The sequence below is a fragment of the Cyanistes caeruleus genome, chromosome 5, assembly GCF_971803275.1.
Source record: "Cyanistes caeruleus chromosome 5, bCyaCae1.hap1.1, whole genome shotgun sequence".
Lineage (NCBI taxonomy): Eukaryota > Metazoa > Chordata > Aves > Passeriformes > Paridae > Cyanistes > Cyanistes caeruleus.
In genome coordinates, this window is record NC_141705.1 from 27092385 (window position 1) to 27114373 (window position 21989).

Genomic DNA, 21989 nt, shown 5'->3' on the forward strand with positions numbered 1-21989 from the left:
AGGTGAGATGCATTCAAGTACTTCTGAGGTCTAAAGATTGTCCCAATCAACAACACAACTGCAGAACTGATTCTTTCCTTTAAAATTTCACAGGCCATAGTAGGTAAATATAGTTCAATCACAAATAGATGAAGAGTGTTCTTTCAAATCTTTTTTTCTGTCTTCTAAGAGTGCCAAGTAGTACCAGTTTGGAAGTAATTTCTGAAATGTGGACATCTGTCTTCTAGGATCTGTACTGAAAACACCATCTTTTTTCATATGGCTTACCAAACAAGTCATTCATTAGTAACTAGTTTCAATTCTAATGACTTTGGGTCTGACTTTTGGTTGTAACTCTTGAACTTCGTGCCTCTGTCTGTGGGGTTTGCATGAGGATACATCTGAGTGCAGAATTGAATCTGTCCCTCTTTCTGGTCAGATTAATTATTTTCATGTGATGTTTTACAGGTCTTCATTGATCTCCAGAGAACTTCTAATGTCTGAGAAAGAAAAAATTGCAGAAGAACAAATATGCCATAAAATTACTCTAAAAGTAACGTTAATCTCCTGTTTGAGATGTTAATTTTTAGAAGGAGATGCTTTGGAATATACCCTGAATCTTGTAATTAAGTGACTGGCTTTATTATTGAGGCACTTAAGCAATCTTCTGAGCTGAGAAAGTATGTGTTCTACACCCAGATCTTTTAGCAGTAATTGAAAGGTATTTCACATCAGTCCACATGCAAGAAAAAGTATTTCATCAGTCTGAAGTAAGGTATAAACAACCTCAGGAAGTTTGGAATATGTTATTAAAACTGTTCTCTAGTATCCTCGTTACAGGGTGTTTTGGCTTCTCATCCTTCAATGTAAACTTATTATGTAAGTCATTTGCTGGCTCACCTCTGGTCTGTCCCATGATCTCTCATCAGAAAATCACACTGTTTTGTAAGTGTGGTATGAAAAGAGAGACTGCTGTATGCTGCTATTCATTCATTTAATGATTCATCTTGCTTTTCTCCTCTTTTAAACCCCTTCTGTATCTGAATTTCAATCTACCTGTGCCCTGGGCATTTCTTCTGACTTGCTCTTTCCCATGTCTTGGGCACACCTGCACTCAAAGACGTCCAGCTTGGCTTTGGTCACTGCCCTGGGCAGGTGTCAGGCATGTGCTGGCCCTCAGGCCCTGCTGCAGCCAGGGGAGACACCCTGTGCACACAGCACTGAAATGTAAAGGACACTGAAGAGGAGCCCCTTTGCTCCCCTCTGCTGAGCCTCCCCAGAAACTGGCCCTCTCTAAGGTCTGTACACTGTCCCACGGCAGGCATGCAGCCACACTCAGGCTTTGCAGAGAGAAGTGATGTGTCCCTAAACCTCTGCAGAAACCAAGAGGTGTTTAAACCTCTTTAAAAAGGGAAATGGGACACACAGATATTTGTGTTTCCTGTTTCCAGTCAGTGCCTTTGCCTCTTACCTCACATTTGATGTATTAAACTAAAGGATGCCACAGACAGATGCCATACCTAAAGGATTTGAAGTTCAACCAAAATATCACTCTTTGAAAAAGCTTTAAAGCTTTGAGGCCCTGTAGCTGTGGATGCAACAAGTGCTGTTCATTAGTGCTAAGGAGGTACATGTGTATGTGGCCACAGAAAAATATGAAACATGAATATGAAATATTTACAGCACTGAACAAATACCAGGTAGTTAATTTTCTTTCACAGCATCTCTTGAAATGAGTAGGTCATTGTGTTCCTAGGATGATATCTGATATCTCAGAATCTTCAAAAGTCTTCAGACTTTTGCCACTTCTTAAAGAGACATCTATCTCTTTAGAAGACCCTTGACCCCATCCTTTTATTAGCCACGCACCTCATGCTGAATAGAACAATGTTGGTAAATCACCCTGTAAATCAACTAACAGAACTGAAAACATCTGAGCAATGGAGACTGCTCAGCACCACCACCACCAAAGGAAAGTCAGCTGGAACTTGTGGTGAGGTTATCTGAAGTGTCCAGAAGCCCCAGAACCAGTATGAGCTCAGCTTCCCTCAGGGCTTCCTGCACTGCCTATCTGACCATCAGGAATTGCTGGCACTGAGACCACAGGTGGGTGGCTGCAGGAGGAAGAGGGTGAAGACAGGGGCTAAGCAAACCTTCAGAAATATTCCTGCCTTGCCAAGATTTGACATGCTCATGCAGGAGTAACTGGAAGAAATGCATTTGTGGCAGAGTCCAAAAAGAAACCCATTAAGTGGGCATTGCCAGTGTTTGTAGATACTTTTTCCGAAATTGCTTTGGAGCTGGAACCAACCCTGAATATTTCTTTTCTTTTTACAAAGGTATATTTAAGACACCATTTTGAAAAGGTTATTAAGTGGCTGCAAGGTGATATATTGGGGACTTAATTAACAGAGCTGTGAGGTGAGGGGTGAGCAGCAGGATTAGAGAAACCCAGAGCTGGCGGTGGCAGGGGTGGCGAGGCTGGGGAGGAGAGTGGGTGGCTGCAGTGGCCAGGAGGGAGGGCAGCAGCCTGCATCACTGTGGGGAGAGCAGAAAGCTTGTGCTTGCAGAGGGAGAGAATACACGGCAGCTGTCCTAGTCTGTCCTCGTGGCAAGTTGAAGCCCATCAGTAAAAACTGCTATGGTTGATATACACTGTAGTTATGATATATAACAATAGTTACACACTATTGTCCCTCAGGAATTAATAATGTGTTAATGATACCTTACCTATTAATAAGTGCTATAATTTAGGTAACACAGAATTTTTCTGTTCTTTCTCTTGCTCTACATTTTACTCCCTCTAAAAAAGGCAGGTCTTATTTGCTTACCTGAATTGCTTTTGCTGTTTTTGCTACCACTGCTATAAATTTCCTAGGAAACCACCCTGCAAAGCCACGGTAGGAATTCAAAATTTCTTCAAGGTCACTCACATCAGAAGTGTTGTTCAAAGCTTTTAAAATAGCTAGCCTGGTGCTGAGTCAAACATATTTTTCTTGACTTGATTTGTATTAAAGGCCTGAGCTACAAACCTTACTCAGGCAAAACTTTATTTTAACCAGAGCTTTGGCTCCTGTTGTGGCCTGGCTTTGCTTGCTTCAGTAGAAATCAACTTGCACGATACCCTGACCTACACATAGAGTCTGACATTAACTTTCTTTGACCAAAGCATCCTTGCTCATCCTGTGCAGGCAGATATGGTTATCACAACAGATATGGTTACCAGATATGGTAACAGAGAGGGAGGGTTTGGACAAACCACTGGGACACAGCCATTTCCTGAACCTCAGGCACAGCTGGGTTAGGTCATCGTGAAGATCAGTCCATTCTTCTGGGACAGCAATCAGATCTTTGCAAAATATTCCCCCTCAACTCCAACTCCATTTTCCAGCTAATTCGTTTGATGCTAATGAATCTTCCAAGACCCCACTTTTTTTTTCACTAGAGCAGAAGTAGACTTATTAGCTTGAGCTGTTACTTCAGGGAGCAGGAGAGTGAGGTGGGGCAGTAGTAACTGAGTAGAAAATGAAGGTGGGCTGTACACGCAGCACAGATGCTCCCAGGTGGTGCACTAGCTCCTGGAGCTGCTCTGGGTGCAGGGCTGGGCTCTGCAACTGCATGGAAAGAGCAGAGTATCTGGCTTGACTCTGAGGTTGGTGTTTACAAGGCAGGCAAAGGAAAAATGGATGTTTTACTTGAAATGTTATGGAAATCGTTCAGAAATAATGCCTGCAGAAGGCAGTTCTCAGAGTCTATTTCTGTTCATGAAAGGCGTGCACCAGAATCAAAAATTCTGCAAATCCATTTCCTTTTGTTTTATCACTGCTAAGTTCATGAACTAAAAGAGGGGTCTGAGCAGTTTGACTCAGTTTCCAAGGGGAATTATTAGGTGTAACTTTTTTTTATATATATATATACTCAAACCTATTGTTTTCTTAAGATAAGCTTGGATTTTTCCCTCTATACAACAATAGTTAAATCTGATACTCAGTTGCTTGGCTAAGACACTGATAGGATTAAAACCTAAAAATACAAAAGATAGAAACCAGATTGCGTTATCTAAAATATACATCCTCTCCTGTCATGCTGGTAACTTAAGTTCACACAGTGTAAACAGAGAACTAACAAGCTCTGGTATTGTCATTTGGGCTAGGGATTTTTTCTTTTTTTAACATAAACTAGCTCCAAGCAGCTCACAGAGCTCTGTGAGAGAGCAGGTACATAGGTTTCAATGTGCCTTCAGTCCACAAGTGTTTGATTGATATAGCGCAGTACTCCTGTTCGTATAAATATTTGAAAAACCTTCTGGTTTTAATTCCGTTAGGAAAACCCAAGAGTTTAAGCCAATTTCCCATGGCAGAATGGTACTTTCACACACACTCACATATCTGTGTGCAGCTCTGTTTCTTGTGTATAGATCCCCACCAAAAAGGATGGGTTTCATGTAACCACTTGGCCCTTGCTGTTTCTTACAAACCAAGAGGAAGGTTCCAGGGGCCTGATCCAAAGCCAGCTGATTTTTCGTATTCCTCATGGAATTTGGAGGACACTGGATTAAACAGAGCTGTAGTGCTACTTGCTTTCTGGGTTTCACATGTTTCTAGAGATTCCAACCCTTCTTCTCACCTCTCATGCAAGGTGCAGTCCCAGCACAGCAGTTAGAGAGTGCTCACAATAAAAGGCTTGGAGACCTCACAGAATCTACTAGTCTGGATGTTCAATTGATATGGAAGCCTTTTTGTTGCAATCACAGCTTTCTGAAAAAAAAAACAAACAAACATCTTGCTGTTATGAGAAAAAGTGTTACCAACTAGAAAGATCCCTCATAAATGAGTATCTGAGAGAAGAGAAATGAGAACACTGTGGATTCTTGTCATCCTGGGGCACGGGAAACCCAGAAGAGAATTGTCAACAAAGAAGAAATTGCAACAGACATTAAAAAAGATTTCTGAGATGCTTTGCTTGACAAGCTCAGAACTGGAAACCATGTGTAAGAAGCCTCAAACAAGGAAAATAACAACTAAATGTCAGAAAAATCAAGAGGGTGATTCCATAATCAATGAAGGTAAAAGACACAGCAAAGTCAAAGGCACAAGACAAAACCAGACTTCTGTGCTCTGGGATTTGCCTGTTCTCAAGTTTTTATGTTTTCTTCTTCTAGCTTCTCGGTTTCTCTACTAGGAATTCTCCTTGCCTACAGTCTAAGAGTGAAAATACCATTCTCCTGGTTACCAGTGTGGATCACAGCATTGACGAGCTCGGTTATCACAGATGGGGAAGAGATGTCTGACATACTCCAGTTCCAGCCTTGGAAGGACTTTCAATTCAACACTAATAAACCCAAGCACCAGCAGAAGTCAGAAGCAATCTTTCAGATGCTGCTCATGTGTAACTGGATGTCTGCAGCAGCTGGTGACAAGTGTGACTCAGCGAGCACAGCGTTGCTCCCAGCACAGCAGGGAAAGGCTTGGAGATGTGTCCATCACGTGATGCCCATCCTCCAGATTCTGCCAAGCGTGTTGGGAGCCACAGTTTGGCTTTGCCACTTCACCAGCCTAGTTCCTCCACGTGTTGGAGTGGCTTTGTTCATAGTTTTTTCAGGGAATTAGAGATTGGATTGCAATGGCAGTATTTTTCATTTTAGGCAGGAATGTTGGCTTTTTTTACACTAAGTATCTACCCACCTGGGAAGTAGGAGCCTCCAAGCACAGCCAAGATAATGAGAGGTGTTTGCACTGGTTTCATTGTCAGGGTGGCCTTTGTCCTTCATCCTACATAGAATCGTGGAATAGTTTGGTTTGGAAAGAATCTTAAATCATCCAGTCCAACTCCCTGCCATGGACAGGAACACCTTCCACAAGACCAGGTTGCTCAAAGCCCCATTCTGCCTGGCCTTGAACATTTACAGGGATAGGGCATCCACAATTTCTCTGGGAAATTTACTCCAGTGTCTCACCACCCCCATTGTCAAATTTTCTTCCTTATATCCAATCAAAACTTCCCCTCTTTTAGTTTAAAGCTGTTGTCCCTTGTCCTGTGGCTGCAGACTCTAACAAAAAGTCTTTCTCTGCCTTCTTATCTGCTTGTGCCCACACAATGTCTGTGATGCATAGAGGAGCTAACAAATGCATGTCAGCAGGGGAAGAGGTAAAGACACCTCGTTGTGGAAACTGGGGTGAAGCAAGGTCACTTGTAGTGTTTATTCAAAGCTGTCCAGACCAGGTCAGTTCTATATCCCTGCACATTGCTGCCCTAGAGCAGCCTGGTAACCTGCAATTAGCTGCTTCCCTCAGACCTGCACCCTGGTCACCACTTTTCTGGGAGAAGTTATTTCAGAGTAAGGAAGCCTGTGCAAGGAATAAAAGGCTGCCTCTAGTAAGGTGTGAGCTCAAAAGCCTGTACAGTGTATTGTCCTGTGCTTCTCAATACTTGGAACTGAATACAATTGTAAAGTTTAAGAAGGTAGGCTGTTTGATTTAACTTCACCTCTGTACTTTTTAATTTGTTTGCTGGTTTGGTTTTTGTTGGTTTTTTTTTGGTTTTTTTTTAAATTCTGGCTTATACAGGTGGAGCCAATCTATGCATTAGCTTGTTCCTGTCTTCCTGTGGCTTAGCCATGTATTTTAAGACTGTTTTCCTTTACAGGAAATGGGAAGCTGTGGAATGCAAAGTATCATTTCAGTAAAAATAATACTGCCTAACAAACCCCAAATGATTTAGTGTGTGCAAAAAAGCCAGATACAACAGAGAGACTCACTTGGAAAGTGTATTTGGTGTTTAACTTTTTTTCCATGCTGCACTTTTTAAAGTTAATTGGATACATCTAGAGAGGCTGACTTGAGTAGGTGGTTTGTTATTCATCACTTATTTTTCAGCCATTTCTCCAAGCATACACAAAATAAACATATTCATTCTGTACCACTGTCCCCAGCAACATTTCTGCCTCTAACACCGTCAACCTGAAGCCATTATCCTATACAACACAGAACTGTCACTGACAACATGAAGTGCAAGAAAAGAGGGCAGCTAGTTATCCTTTGGGATGAGTTACTGGTTAAGAAGCAAATGTGAATGTGTCAGACATTCCTTATTCACTGGTGAAAAATCCCCAATGGTGATTCACCAGTCACCATTTCACCATTCCTTCACTGGTGAAAAATCTTTCTGCTTAAAATAATAGAGCGCTACTACTTTTAATGTTATACTGAGGACTGAGAACTTAATCAAAAAGGTGATAGGGAGTGTTTCTAATTACCTAGAAGACAGATTAGTGCTGGGGTGGTCAGTGGCCGCAGTACATGGCTATGGTCTGCAAGTGCAGATATGTCCCTTGTAGGGATTTGCAGGGACAAATTTGCTTTCAATAATTTCACCTCCTCAGTGGTCTGGCTGCCATTCCTTTCGTCCCTGTCTCCCCAGACGTGCACAGGTGAAGCAGATCAGCTAGTCAAGTAGAATATGAGCCAATTTGTGAATATTCTCCTTGGACAGAGGTGAAAATTGGGACAGTCCCTTCAGTTTGACCTTGGGTGTGGGGCACAGGTACAGCCCCCAAATCCTTTGCACTTGCAGGTGCCGAAGGTTCATGATTATGGCTGTAGTTTGCCATTTGCAGCTTTCACACTCCAGGCACCAGGAGCTGAGGTGCTGGTAGCTTGGCAGAGCTGCTGGGAGTTGGAAGGGGTCAGTGGCTTAGGTGCCCACCAGGCAAGATGCTTTGCCCAGCAAACCCTCATGTGCCAGAATGTCTTCAAAAAAAGCAAGGAATCAGTTTGCAAGCTATTAATTTATTTAAGCTGCAAGTTGTTGCACACACTAATTTTATTTGCACTGAATAATTCCATCCTCAGCAGTGAATGGTTAGTTTTGTTTGTGGATGGACTGCAGGAATGAACACAGACTTTTCAGCATCTGTAACTCAGTTTTGACCATGCAGAATAATTAAAGAAAATATATTAAATAAAGTATGCTTTAGCTTGTGTGTTGCAGAGGCTTCCCTTGGCAGATCCAATTACTTTCAAATGCAGTGATAGGGTGACATTGTTCTGGCAGAAACTCTCCACAGCATTCTGATAACATTATCAGAACAACTTTCAGCCGGCACACATGGACAAGAAAGTCAGCCCAGGTTCCATGGAACTGGGACCACCCCTAAGAGCCTAGGGCTCTGTTTTGCTTGCCAGGAAAATGAGAGAGGATGTGCATGGTGCCACAGCAGAAAACAAATTAAAAAGAAGCTGTGAATCCACTGACAAGCAAGGTAACCATACCAAGCATATCTCTGCCATGCAGCTGTGTCAATTTGGTTAAAATATTTACATTTTATACATGTCAAAAATACAAAGCATGCTACTGTGTCTTTCTTAGAAACAGATAGTAAGTTTAATAGTGTAAGTAAGAGAGAGAAACTCTTATTTTATCAAAAATTTTGCTACAGGTATTTTTCTTCTTGTGCATGACTGCTTATAACAAAACATCAGTGGGAAAACATAGGCCATTGCTTCAGCAGGTCACCCTTTGTGCTGACCACAGCATCAGGCAAGTACAGCTTCCTGAGACACCATTTGGCATCATGATTTTGTTTCTCCTGGACATCATCTGTTTGCTTTGAAAGAGGGGAGAAGTAAACAACATTCACCTGCTGTTGTTTCATGGATGCCTCATGCCTATTCATTTCATTTAGTTGTTTTTCATATTCCAAGATAAACACATTTTTCCTCACAGTGTTTGGTGTTTTCCATGTGCTGAAAAATAGATTACTGCTGTCTGATACCTTCTTTTCTGTTGAAAAGGAGTCCAAAACAGCAAGGTCTTCCACCTCTGAGTAATGCTTACTCAAAGTCAGTTTTGCTCCTATGAAAACACTTCTGAACATGAACATAAAAAGGCAGAAATACAAGCTGAGAGAAAGAAAAGACACAATAACAAAACTAATGACAAAAACCTGAAGGCCAGATCTTCAAGTCCTAGAATATACCTCCTGCACAGTATTTGCAGGTAAACAAGTTGCAGGCAAAAATGTTATGTCCACAATTAAGAGTTAGGGAGTTAATTCCATTTAGGTCCTTCAGTGCTTGATATGTGGGTACCACCAGATGATCAATGGTTACTTATATCAGTCACACCTGGTCTTAAATACTGGCTGTGAAAATTACACCTCGGTGCTTAAAATCCCAAAAGCAAATCAGATGCTAACATCAGGGCAGCCCAAATAGCATGCCTCATTTCTTTAAAAGAATTACAAGTAAGAAAAAAACTCCATCAGTGCCAGTGTTTCTTGGTCAGTTCAGCACCAAGAAGAATATACAGTGTAAATGGAAGCATCTGAATGTGAGCTGGAGTTTTAAAGTGGTATCTACTGCCAAAAACGTCCCATAAGGCCTGACACTTCCCCTGTGGTGTGGTTAAAACTCACACCAACTTGACTGAGGGAAGGTTAAGATCCAAAAAATGTGGCCACAGGTAGTGACGGCAATTGGAATGTTGTAAAGAGTGAGCTCTTAGATCTAGGGATGCTCTCCAAATCCTCTAAGTGCCCCTCCCAGCCAGGAGCACTGCCCAGAGGGCTGGCTCTGATTACCAGGGAAGCTTTTGCCCACCTGCTGGACTAGTCCTATTTTCATGAGACTGCCTGTGCAATACTAGTTTAAATAACTGGCCTTTTCATTTTGTTCTCAAACAAAATGAGGCTTTTTAAAAACCAGAACCACTGGATTAGACGTAGGCTTTCCAATATACTGTATTAGCACTAGTAAACTATTCAGATTTGATTTCCATCACTTTGCAATGTCCTTGTAGTTATTAAACGCAAAATAACTTTGTTTAAGGCAAAGTGAGAAAAACAAAAAATTGCTTTTGCCCTCTTGTGCCTCAGCTGTTAGGCCATGGTGCCATTTCAGTGGTCCAGTGTGCTGGAAATAGGTGAAGATATGGCCATGTCTAGAGTAAATCTGGGTTCCTCACACCCTGTTACCTCGTCGTGAGATTGGTGAAAGTTTTTTTACGAAGTTGCTGTAGGTCCAGAAGTTGAAATGCTGCATTAAGATGTATTTCAGAGCTGTGCTGCTGGGCCCAGCTGTCCTCAGAACAGAGAACTGGGAATGCTTTTGGTTAGCTAGAAAAGGCCTTTAACAGACATTTTATTCACTGTAGATGTGTCTAGCTTTGATATCCTAACTTTCAGTGTACTTTTGCATGAAGAAATATATTTATTTTGTAGTAATGCCATTCTTGCAATTGGTGTTATTTATTCTTACTCTTGAAGGGACAAGTTTGTTGCTTTATTTGCACAGTTCACTTGTAACAATGTAGTACTAAGATTATAATGCAAAGGTATAGGATTTTTCCTTCTCTGTGTTCAGTTTCCCTTCTTGAAGTCTCTATACCTAATATGTATGTATGAAAAGTGCTGCTATGGAAGATTCAATTTGTTGAGAAGCATAGCCATTGATTTGTGGCTGTTTTCTTCTGCTGTAGTCTCATCTATTGCATTAATGCTAATGAAATAATTTTCTTTCTGAAACAATAGCTTTTATACACATGTACAGCATTTTTATTACAGCTCCAGTTCATAACAGGTATAGATTTACCTTAAAAATTCAACTTCTAGGCTTCTTCAATTTGTTTTTGTTTTCAATTTTAATTTTAATTTTTTAGTAATGAAGAGTTTAGCACCAAACAAATATTTTTTAGACCATTCTTTTTAGGCCTGAATAGTTTAAATTGCTTAAGTGTTAGGTATAGGAAAAATTCGGTTAATGAGAATCCTTTTACCAGTGCTGGTAGCTTTGGTCCAGGTCTCCACTATTGCAATACTCTAAGGAAATATGTCAGTATATGAGCTTGTGCATGTGCTGGGTGTTGCTCAAAAGACACTTGTTTCTCTATCTTTGTGGAAGTCTAAAATTTTGAAGGCTTTGTTTTCAGAAAATATCCTTTGCACTATTTAACGATTGCCAGCCTCTGAATCGCTTTCCTTTTGGCTGACTCCAAAGTTTCCATGACACCGGATTATGGAACCATAAGAAGCATGCCTTACAGATTCAATTACAGCCTGAGAGAAGAAAGGTGAATAAGATGGAAACTTGCAGCTGGAGAGAAAAGCTTCTCTCTCTAAAGAGAATCCAGAATAATATACTTAGGAAAGGAGGGGATTTACCTTAAATACTGTGAAAAAATGGAAAAGCAGTTTCCTGAAAATAAAATGAGGCTGATGTGTATTCTCTTGTGTGTGTCATTCTTGTAAAGTGTATCTTTTTCACAAGCTGGTTGGAGTTGAGATGATAATTTGCATGTCAAGCAAACTGTCTTAATTTCCTTGTTCTTGCTTCCCTCCTAGGATGACACTGCCTGATATGTGTTCTAACAAACATGTTTGTCAATGAAGAAATCACAGCAAATGCACAAGTTAATGACAGAGTTAGCTGCTGGTTTGTCATCCCTCTCTGACTTCACTGTCAAATCTTTTGGTAAAGATAGCCAGTAACACACTCAGGTACACACAGACTGGCTCAGGGAATCTGTACAATACATTATAGTCCAATATTTCTCCTCACAGTGAAATTAAATTAGAATTTAAAGTGTTTTAGCAGTTCTGATGGGGCTCTGTACCCGCATACACTCCTGGTCTGAAATGCATAAAAAGCCCAGTCATACAGCTCTAATTTAAATTAACTTTATCCTTTGTAGCATTAGCATTAATTCTGTGAAACTAAATGCACTCTAATTACAATAAATCCGTTGGGTTTTCTAGTCCATTAAAAACACAAATGAGGGAAAAAAAAAAAGATCCTCCCTTTTTCTCATCCCCAGAAGGCAGTGGTTTTGAACCAAGAGACAAACATATTTCAGGAAGTCCAGGTGTTAACGTGAGTGACTTTATCATTTCTGCTTCAAAGCATCCTGTTGTGGTACACAACAAGTATAAAAATAGGAATGCAGACATTGAAAATCAATAATTACACATTGATAAGGAAATACCTTTGTCAAGTACAGTGTTAATTACTGGCACAATGATATTACTAAAATGAGGAAAACCTGAGGGGGCAAAAAGGAAAAAAGAAATTCAAAAGGAAAGAGAAAGTGTTATAAGGGAAAGCCATGCTACCATCTCAGAAAGAGATTGTAAACTAGGTAATATCTTCTCATTTCAGGGTTCACTGGAGTTAATAATCTTGAATGTTCTGCTCATTCCTGAATCTTCATGGTCAAGTAGCAAATATCTAGCCAAGGCCCTTTGATGTGAAGCAATATTAAAATGCATTCTATGCACCAGTAATAATACCTCCTCTCACTTATGGCCAGGAAGTCTCGGGCACGTTTTCACACTGGACACTGCAATAGGAGCCTTTGTCCACACTGGCTGAACTGCTGCACAAAGCCTCTGGCTTGTCAGAAGATGATCATCACAGATCAGCTTTTATTTTAATTAAAACAAATGAAGCATTTGTGAATTTTGAGTGCTTGTCCTGACAATGTCAGTCTTCTGTTATTCCTCTTTGTTAACATGGCTCAGGTTTGAAAAAGTAGCAAGGGTAAGTGTACACTCTTGGAGTACCAGAGGAGCTTTGTGTTCACTTCCACTCAGCCTAGAGGTAGATTGCAGCAGGCTTATTCAGTCAGACAAAAAGGTTTCTTTTTTTTTTTTTTTGTTTTTTTTGTTTTTTTGTTTTGTTTTGTTTTGTTTTGTTTTGTTTTGTTTTCTTTTTGTTTAGTTCCAGAAACAAACATTAGGGTCTCCTGCTTTTGGGTTGCTGGGCTGCTTCTCTGCCTTTTGTCCAACCGTGTTTACTCTTTCCATTAGCAGGTTCTGCTTAACCTGGTGTAGTCAGCAGTGTGAACCAAGAAGAGCTGGTGGTGCCCACATCTCTGCAGAGGGGTGTCCCTTGGCTCAGTCAAAAACCTCCCTCCTGTGTCCCTGGGTAGGAAATACTCCAGGTCCTTGCAGAGCCTGGGGAGCCAGACCCTTCAAAGGGTGGGAGGCCAGGGCCTTGCACTGCTTAGCAGGGCTGGGGAGGCTGGTTACTAGAAGCTGGGTATCCTCTCCTTTCTGAGAGCACCTCTCTGCAGGGTTACACCACAGGGCAAGATCTACCATAAAACTGTGCACAGTAACAGCTCGGGTGGTTCATGCAGCATTCACCTCCTGGCAAAGCTTTCCCTTTGTGAGCAGAAGCTGAAGGATTTTGGATGTTGTGTCATGTTGCACGTGGCTAAAACAGTCCATGTAAGCACTGATGCTCTTGCACAGGACCTTAGCCTCAGTAGGCACCACTAGAATACACCACATACTGCATGAATAGCCAAAACCACTGAAAAGAGAGGTGTACTTTGAGTGGCTTTTGAGGCAGAGCTTGGAAAGGCCAGACTTATACAGAAAGAAAACCCAAAGGCTGGCCTTCATGTATAGATGGCTTACACAAGTAGTTTCAAATCATTCCTGCGCTGGTAAATCTAACTCTTACTTCCATGAAAACCACCCAGCTTAACTAAGCATTCAGGTCTACAGACAACACCTTTCAAAATGAAAGGCATTAAAATAATTAATTGGAGAAGAAAAGGATATATATATAGTATTGAATGCTAAGAAAACCAGATCTTATGTTCCTGAGAGTGATAATATTTTACTACACATACTTCAGGTAAAATTGAAATACTATAATTGAAAGTCTCTGGGGATATTTTTATTAAAAATTCACCATCCAAGAGAGTATCAGTGGCTTTTCATGGTGTCAGAATGCAATTTTGTAATTTTGTAATCCCAACAGTTACCTATCAACAAAAACTTGTCCTGCAGACAGTCACCACCAAAGTCTTAATATTTTATACATCTGTGTTAGGGAAGATGTACCTTAGAAATTACAGTCACTTGCAGATGTGTGTTTTATAGTGTGTTGTAAAGGTTTTTTTCCTGAGCATCCTTTTGCTCTGCATCATGTGTCAACTGAACTGAATGAATTTCTCAGTGTTTTCCTGGGCTCAGCCATTGAGAGCAAAGGCTCTTCCTCTGTCTTTGCCGATGCTTGTGCATTGAGCATTGTTGCTGCATTTCTATCATTCACAGATGGATTGCTAGGAAATGTGTGAAACTGCCTTGGGCACCAAGAAAGCAGGGGCATCAAGCCAGGATGTTAAAAGACTATTTCCAACAACTGCAGCTGCAGTGTGCCTTACTCCACACTGAGCTCCACTCTCCTACCCTGGCTGGTTAGCTTCCTCTTTATGTAAGAAAGAGGGCATGTTTCAAGTGCAAGCAAGCTGGGGAATTACAGTAAAAATGAAAAGATAATCTCCTTTAAAGCATGTGCAAATTCTTTCTTTGGTGCTCTAAATCTACACATTCCCACACATGAGATGAGCTATGGAAGTGCCTGGACCTGAGCATCTTTCGTCAGATCCCTCCCTGTTTGTGCAAAAGTGCAGAGAATGCAAAGAGCAGTACATAACAAAAATTAAACAGTGATGTGATTTAAAATTTTTCTTTTAAACACTATTTTTTCACTTTTTATTTCTCATCATCTGACAAGACTGATGGTCCCCAAAACAAATTGAGAGGAGAAATTGGGAGCACGAGGGAAGATGAGCCAGCCCAGCATCAAGCTGTAAGGAAAAGATAGGAATTACCATACCATCTCAGTGCCCAGCAGACCTGAGGCACATCACAAGCAGAAGAAAGCAGTTCAAATTTGCCCATAAATTAGAAGTGTGGGAGGCTGCAAAATCAGCTAGTAACAGGCTCTAAGAGGTGTACCTGTCCCTGGAGAAAACAGAACTCAGGGACAAAAGAAATCTTGCAAAATTTTGGCTAAATGATAAAATTGCAGATACTACTTGAGCTTTTAAGGAGTGTCTAAGGAAAAAAAAAAAAAAAAAGAGAAAAAAATAATGTATTTGATACCAATAAAAAGGACATAAATGCAATCTACATCAGTATAAATTATACTGTAGCAAGTCCAGGGCATCATTTGTCTGTCTTACAATATCATCATAACTGTATTCTCTGCATATTGCAGTTCATTTCATCATTCTGCATCTGGAATGCAAAAAACCCAAGGATACCAAACTGGAAACAGATGGCATTCTCTCCACCTAGATTAATATTTACATTTCTAGACACTTAATCTCAAAGTAATACCAGAAATGGAAGAGACATAAGAAAGTGAAAAAAATTTAGAAGAGTACAGGGAAAACTGCCCTGGTGAGAGAGCTGAATTGTAGAGGAAGGGGGGGGAAAAAAAAGGGGAAAATAAACTGGTAAATCCTGTTTCATATTACAAGGACAAGAGAGCGAGCCAATGGAACTGGAAATCAGTAATCAGAAAACTAATTAAATCACCATGCTTTGTCTTTACACAATGCATAATTAATCTATGTCACAGATGTTCTAGAGTAAAGAGAGATTAGATGATTGTATACATAATATGAACATCTGCAGCCATGTGATACAGGAGGGAAACCCTTATTTTGTACAGTATCACCCAGGTACTTATTGATGGAGTTTTGGCTCAAACTTCTCTTACTAACAGGCTATTTTCTAGCTCCTCTGCACTGGGCTTGCATTATATTTAAAGCAACTGGCAAGAGAGCTGTCACACTGAGTTCCTGATGTGTTAAACTTCTTGGCCTTTTCTAATCTGTGCCATTTATTCCACTTTGAATTAAAGACATATATTGTGTATATGTGTGTGTATATATATATATATATATATATATATGTATCTATCTATATGTCTATCTATCTATCTATCTATCTATCTATCTATCTATCTCAACCTCACATAATAAAAATCTCTCCTGAAAGTAAAATAAATATGATTTATTTCTTCATGTGGCTTAAAGCAAAGATTGCATCTTAGACACTTTGATTAATAATATATATATTAATTCTGCATCTATTATACAGATTTTATCATATGGATGCAGATCTCTTCAATCAGAAGGCTGGCTGCCTTTAAGCAGCTTTTCCCTTTGAAAGCCCTGAGCTCTGGATGTGACAAAATCATTAGTATTTTAAAAGAATTACAATGAATGCTAAAGAGAGACTCCCACTTCCCACATACAAACTTTCTGGCAATAAAGAGCCTTTTCAGACTGTATAATCCTATTTACTGTTCTTAATTGGAGAACTGTGTTTGTCAAAAAGTACAGAAGTCTTCAGTTGTTTGGAAGTGAGTCTGGCTCTCCAGCTCCTAAGGGAAGAAAAGAACTATTTATTTTATCTGTTAAGCCTAAATGCAAGCCACACAATAAATTTGTCTATCCAAATACTGACCTATTTCATGTAATGTCAGGATGAGGCTGGCCTTGCTCTATAAGACTACTGTGGCACGTAAAAAAAACCCAAAACAACCGAAAAAACAAAACAAAAAAATACCCATATTACTGAGCACTGGAACCAGCTTCTAGAAGGGTGAATGACTGCCAGCCCCATCGCCTCCCTCAGCTCCCCCACAAAGCACTGCCAGGCTGGAAATGAACCTCAATTACCCGGCTCCATCTAGTGTTTGGGAAATAGATTACTCCCTGAAACCCACCCTGCCCTGTCAATGTCAGCGGGTTTGTATTTCCTCCAGAAGAAAGAGTTTTGCAGAGCGGGCTGTCAATGGCAGTGCAAGGATGGATATGGGTGCTCACACACAGAACCGCTGGGTTTCTGTGCCGAGGAGCTTTTCTATAGCAGTGGGTCTTGCTCGGATCTCTGAACTGCAGGATATTGCTAAATACTTCCAAGATGAGCAGGCAAAGGAACAAACTCTACTGGGTATGCTTGGCTTTTTAAGGGATCTGAATTTCCCCTTGAAGATTTACCAGGGTCAGAAAGAGAAAACCACTGTTCCACATCCAAAGTGGTGGCCAGGAGGAGATTGTTCTGAAGCTCCTCAGAAATGCACCAAGGTGTGAATTTCAAAATGAAAATGCCACTGGATTTCTAGGCAGAAGTGAAAGCGTCCAAACCAATCTCATCTCTCTTTAACTGCTCCAACAAAGGCAAGCCTGTAGAAAGCAGAACCCAAAGAAATTGCAAGAGAAAAGGTTGTCTTTGGGGCCTTCCAAAGATCTCCCTTCCGAAACTGCTGACAGTTGTCCTCTGCTCACTTTCTCTGGCTCACAGGTGACTTCTCCTTGGCAGCCACTAACAGAGCTCCTAGAAAACGTGCAACAGCTCAGCTGCCAGTCACATTTCTCAAGTCTGACATGTTTCAACTATATTTCCTTAAGAAAGAAATAAATTTACAGCTCTGCAAATAGGGAACCATGGCACTTTGCTTCCAGTACTTCAGTCTGAGCACTATTTTGAATAGTGCTGAGATAGAGCAGTTTAAATAAACAACATGACAGTGTTTTCAAGAATGAACCCACTGTAAGGACTTTCCAGGAAATACTTGTAAAATTTCATTTAAAATCTCCATTTAAAGCCAGGTGGCTTTCCTTCTGGTCAGCTCAGAATCCAAGTGTCTTGCTTTTCTCTCTCTCCTTAATAACCTTATGTGGTTTAATTGGCAATGCACTCCAGCCAAATTTCCTGGGTGATTCACAGTTTGGTCCAGCAGAATGGGGACTATTCCTGCTCAGGCTCTGCAGATCAGAAAGCTATCAAGCTGCTTCTTCTGACCAGGCTGAATTATGTACTTCAATCAAACCTTGTCCTCATACTGCAATGGGGTTGCCTCACTGAGTGTGGGGAAGGTTCTTTCCCCGAATTGTAGCAATAGCTGTAACTCCACAACAGCAGTCGTGTACTCTTTGCTTCAGGGTATCTGATTTGCATAATAGCTAGAGAGAGGGTTATTGTGGAAAAACATGGGTCATATGCAAATTCTTGTACTGTGGGAGGATGGCAGCCTTGGGAACCAGTTACAGAGAAGAGATTTGAGTAGCTCCCTCACATCTGTTTTGCAGGGGTACGTTGCCTGTGAGTTATTTTATGGTCCATTTAAGGCCACCAATTGTCCAGCCTTTTGCTGCCTTCACAGGCTGCCTTGCTGACCCCAGCTCTCACACTGTTTGGGGAACACCAAGGAATCTCAGATTGCTCCCTGAGGCACAGTTGGCTCACGCACAAGGGGAGCCTGGGTGTCTCCTTGCCCCACGGAAGAATATCTCAGCTGCAATTCCCAAACCCAAGCACTGCCAAGTGCCTCAGCCCCACCTCAGGTTTCCACACAATTATTAATTTTTAATAATTATTAATTATTAATGCAGGATTATTAATGCACGTGCCTTTTGTCACGGTAACGTGTTGCTCAGCTCTCCTGCAGCATGACTGGCTCTGCAGCACCTCCTCCTCTACCTCATACTAACCCCTGTTGCCTTCTTCTCTATAGTCTCCTTTAATCAGCCTGAAGCTAATCCCATCCATGCCTAAATAAATGAAAGGTAGTATAAGCTTCTTAGATTTACTTAATGGCCCATACCTCCTCCTCCCAGCTTCTTTCAAACTCTCTGAGCTAAAATATAATTCTCTTCATGGTAATCCATAAAACAAAGCACATTTGTAGTTCTTTAGCAGTCCATTTTGCAGATTTCCAGAGTGACACTCTTTGCCTCTGGAAAGTGACAATCAAAAGGGAACATGCTTTAAAAACATAATTTTGCACTCCTTTTCTGCTTCTCTCTAGGACTAAAGTAGCAGACAATATTTGGTCTGATTAGAAAGTAGCATGGGACATTTTAGAATAGATTTTTGGGAGAGCAGAGAACAAAGAACAAATTGCAGATATTGGTAACTGGACTTGGATTTAGCTTCAAACTTACCTGCAATGAGCTTAAGCAATGCAGAACTGAAGGAGAGTCGGCATTGCTGAGCCTTTCTACTATTATATCTTTCTGCAGACATTAGCATCTGTATATTGCTTTATCTAGCGAGCTGCTGTAGGTATCATGAGACCTATTGACTCATGATTATTAGTAAAGTCATAAACCCACAGTTACATTTATCTACACTAAAACATTTTGCCATCTATGCTATCAAAATGGAGCAGAAGTCAAAAGAAAATATGTAAGTCTTTATCAGGATTTAAAATGTTTTGGGGTAATTACAGCTCAGTGAAATCCACATTGGAAAACAACTCACACATCCTTAGGTTTTTGGGATTTAACTTGCTTACACAGAAGATGTCAGAGCATCATTTTAACATGGCATCTGACAATTTTTGTGGACAAGTTTCTGCAATTTTGTAAATTTTAACAAAAACGCTAAATGACGGAATAAATCTGAACCTCTGATGAGAAGGTACCCAGAAGAAGTTCATCATCTTTCACTGTCCCCACACTTCAATTTTCTCATTTCTACACTTGGGAAGAGAAGTGGTTTTTTGGTATTTTGCTCAGAACAAACCAGGAAGTACCAGAATTCTAGATAAAAAAAAAAAAGAAAAAGAAGTCTAATATAAGATATTTCCAGATTTGTCGAGCTCAAAGTTTCAGATCAGTGTTGCTAACCTTAAGATAAGTACTTTAGCTTGTCTTAAAAAATTCCCTATCTGTACCCTTTAAAATTTAGTGAAGTGTTTTGGTGTTTTGGACTCTAGACTGGAGAATAATGACTGGAAAAATCTCTTTGCTGTATAAATAATCATGAAGCGAACATTTGTTGCTATTACACAAATATTTCCTAAGATCATTGCTTTTGCATAGAAGACTATGAAATAACAAATAATTGAAATAATTCAATCAGTTTCAAATGAAATGTTTAAACAGAACATAATACTCTCCTGTTAATGAGAAAAGTAAGATCATATTGTGGCTGCTCAGGTGTCAGCTGGTCTCCTGGGGGGCTGCTGTCCCTGTAAGCCCCCAAGGCAGAGGCACAGCATCACTGTCTAAGCAGGGGCAACCACCCCAGGCCCAGATTATCCAACACCCCAAGCACAGATCTCAAAGTACAGCAGCTTTTGCAACATTTAAAAGAAAACTGAGGTGTTTCTAGACACCCTGAGGGGCTTAGTCACACTCCCAGAATCCACCAGGGAAATCCTTCCAATTCTGGCATATGGCAGCATTTCTAGGATATTTCTTTAAGCAGAGAGGAGGGGAGTGTTCTGCTCTTCCTTTGTCCTTGGCAGAATTTGTCATAGCTAGAGATGTGGAAAAGCATCTCCAAACCATGGGAAATAGCATTGCAGTAACATCTGGAGAGTACACCTACTATAAAGGAAAGAGCAATTGAAATCATGCAAGAAGTAGGGGCAGCCACTGAATGACATTTCACTTCTGACACCTAAAAACTCTGGCTGCATGTCTGATTACTGATATCCCCTGGGTATCAGGGTACTAGAAGCACCTGATGGGGTGAAGTTTTCTGCCATGCCAGTGAGAAGGATCAGCAGCTGATGCCAACAGGCAGGAAGAGAGGTTACCCCATTCCCAGAGGACTCAGCCCAGACTTTGTGGTGTTGTACTCTCCTTCTCCCAGCACACTGTTCTCCTGGCTACTCTAGGAAATTATTGAAGCAGCACGTGGTGCAGAAGTCACCAATGAATGCTGTGCTGGCTTTGTGCAGTAGCAAAAGCACTGCAGTTTTAGCTACCACCACTCCTAAGCTCTGTCAGAACAAAACCCTTTGGTGGAAATTGTGGGTGGTCTCTGAGTTTTCACATTGTCTAGTGAGATACTTGGCACAGTCCAGACTTTCCAATGCAAGACTGATTTCCATTAGGCTGGCTGAGTTGCACTGGCCATGAGAGGATGTTTTTCTGTAAACAATAATTTCAACCTTTGCAGGGCTCCTGCAAATTCTCCTCTTATGCAGACAGCAAAGGGTCAAAATAAAACCCTGTGCACTTGAGGATCAACAGAAATAATCCACTGTAGTATTGTATCATGTTCATTTTGTCCTGATTCTTTATATCCACACTAAGATGCCGAATGAAATACTTGAGAACATTCAGAGCAGCAGCAGAATATGACTTTGAGAAGCTACAAGGAAATTGGAGGTGTCTGCTCCATGACTAATGTGCTGATTATAATATCTGCCTGCTGAATTTTGCATAATACATGGGAGAGAGCTACAGAAAAGGAAGTCAATAGACTTGGATCACTTTGCATGCAAGCATCTCGGCGATCTGCTGCCGCTGAACTTACACAGAATTGGTCAAGATGAGGGAGTCGTACTGCTAGGCTGGGCTGGTTCTCTGCATGTGTTTTCAGATCACTGCTGGGAAACTGGAAATAGATGAGTGAAATTAAGGTTATATTTGGTTTAAATGTAATTATATGTTGCTGGCTTGATCTGTGCTTTACAAATGTGCGTTTATGAATTTTTTCTCATGATTAGCAATTTCTATTTGAAAGGGTGAGGAAGTGCTTGGAAGAGTGAATTACTGCTCACCGCTGCTGCCAAGTCTCATGTTTTAATTTCAAGTTTCATGATTTTTGATGCATTTCTTAAGACTTAACATTCTTGGAATAAAGATTCCATAGCATTTCCAGCTTTTTTAAAATGTAAAACTTGAAGAGATTTTACCTAGGAGATGAGATCTATAAGGCAAATAGAAAGAATCCAAAATGTGTTACTTTAAGCATGCTTCATGATGTTGGGGTAATCTGATGTGAACTGGGAAACCTGATTCCTGAGGGTTTAAGGAAATTTTATGCTTTACTTCTATGGAAAAAAATATTTTGAGGGTACAATTATATTTTTTCAAAATCACTTGCAATAGCCAAATGAAGAGAAACACTTTCAATGACAAGTACAATGGAGATACTTTTTGTTTTGCATTTTCATACAGTCCATTTCAGTTAGCTCTCAATTTTCCTTCTCTTTAATATGGTAACTATCAGAAGAAAAGGACACCAGATTTTCAGAGAGAAGCAGCTCAAGAAGTACAGTCCTGTACTTGAACAGGTGATGTGAGACCTGTTGGGGAGAGAAGCTTTATTTTTCATTTAAAATACCTTAGATATTCTGGAATTTTTTGATTCTGGAAGCCTTTCTTAGCTGGTTTCCTCTGTTCTGTCTCAAGCTCTGTGTGCTTGCAAAAGTGGCTTATTCAGAGAAATACCTTTGATC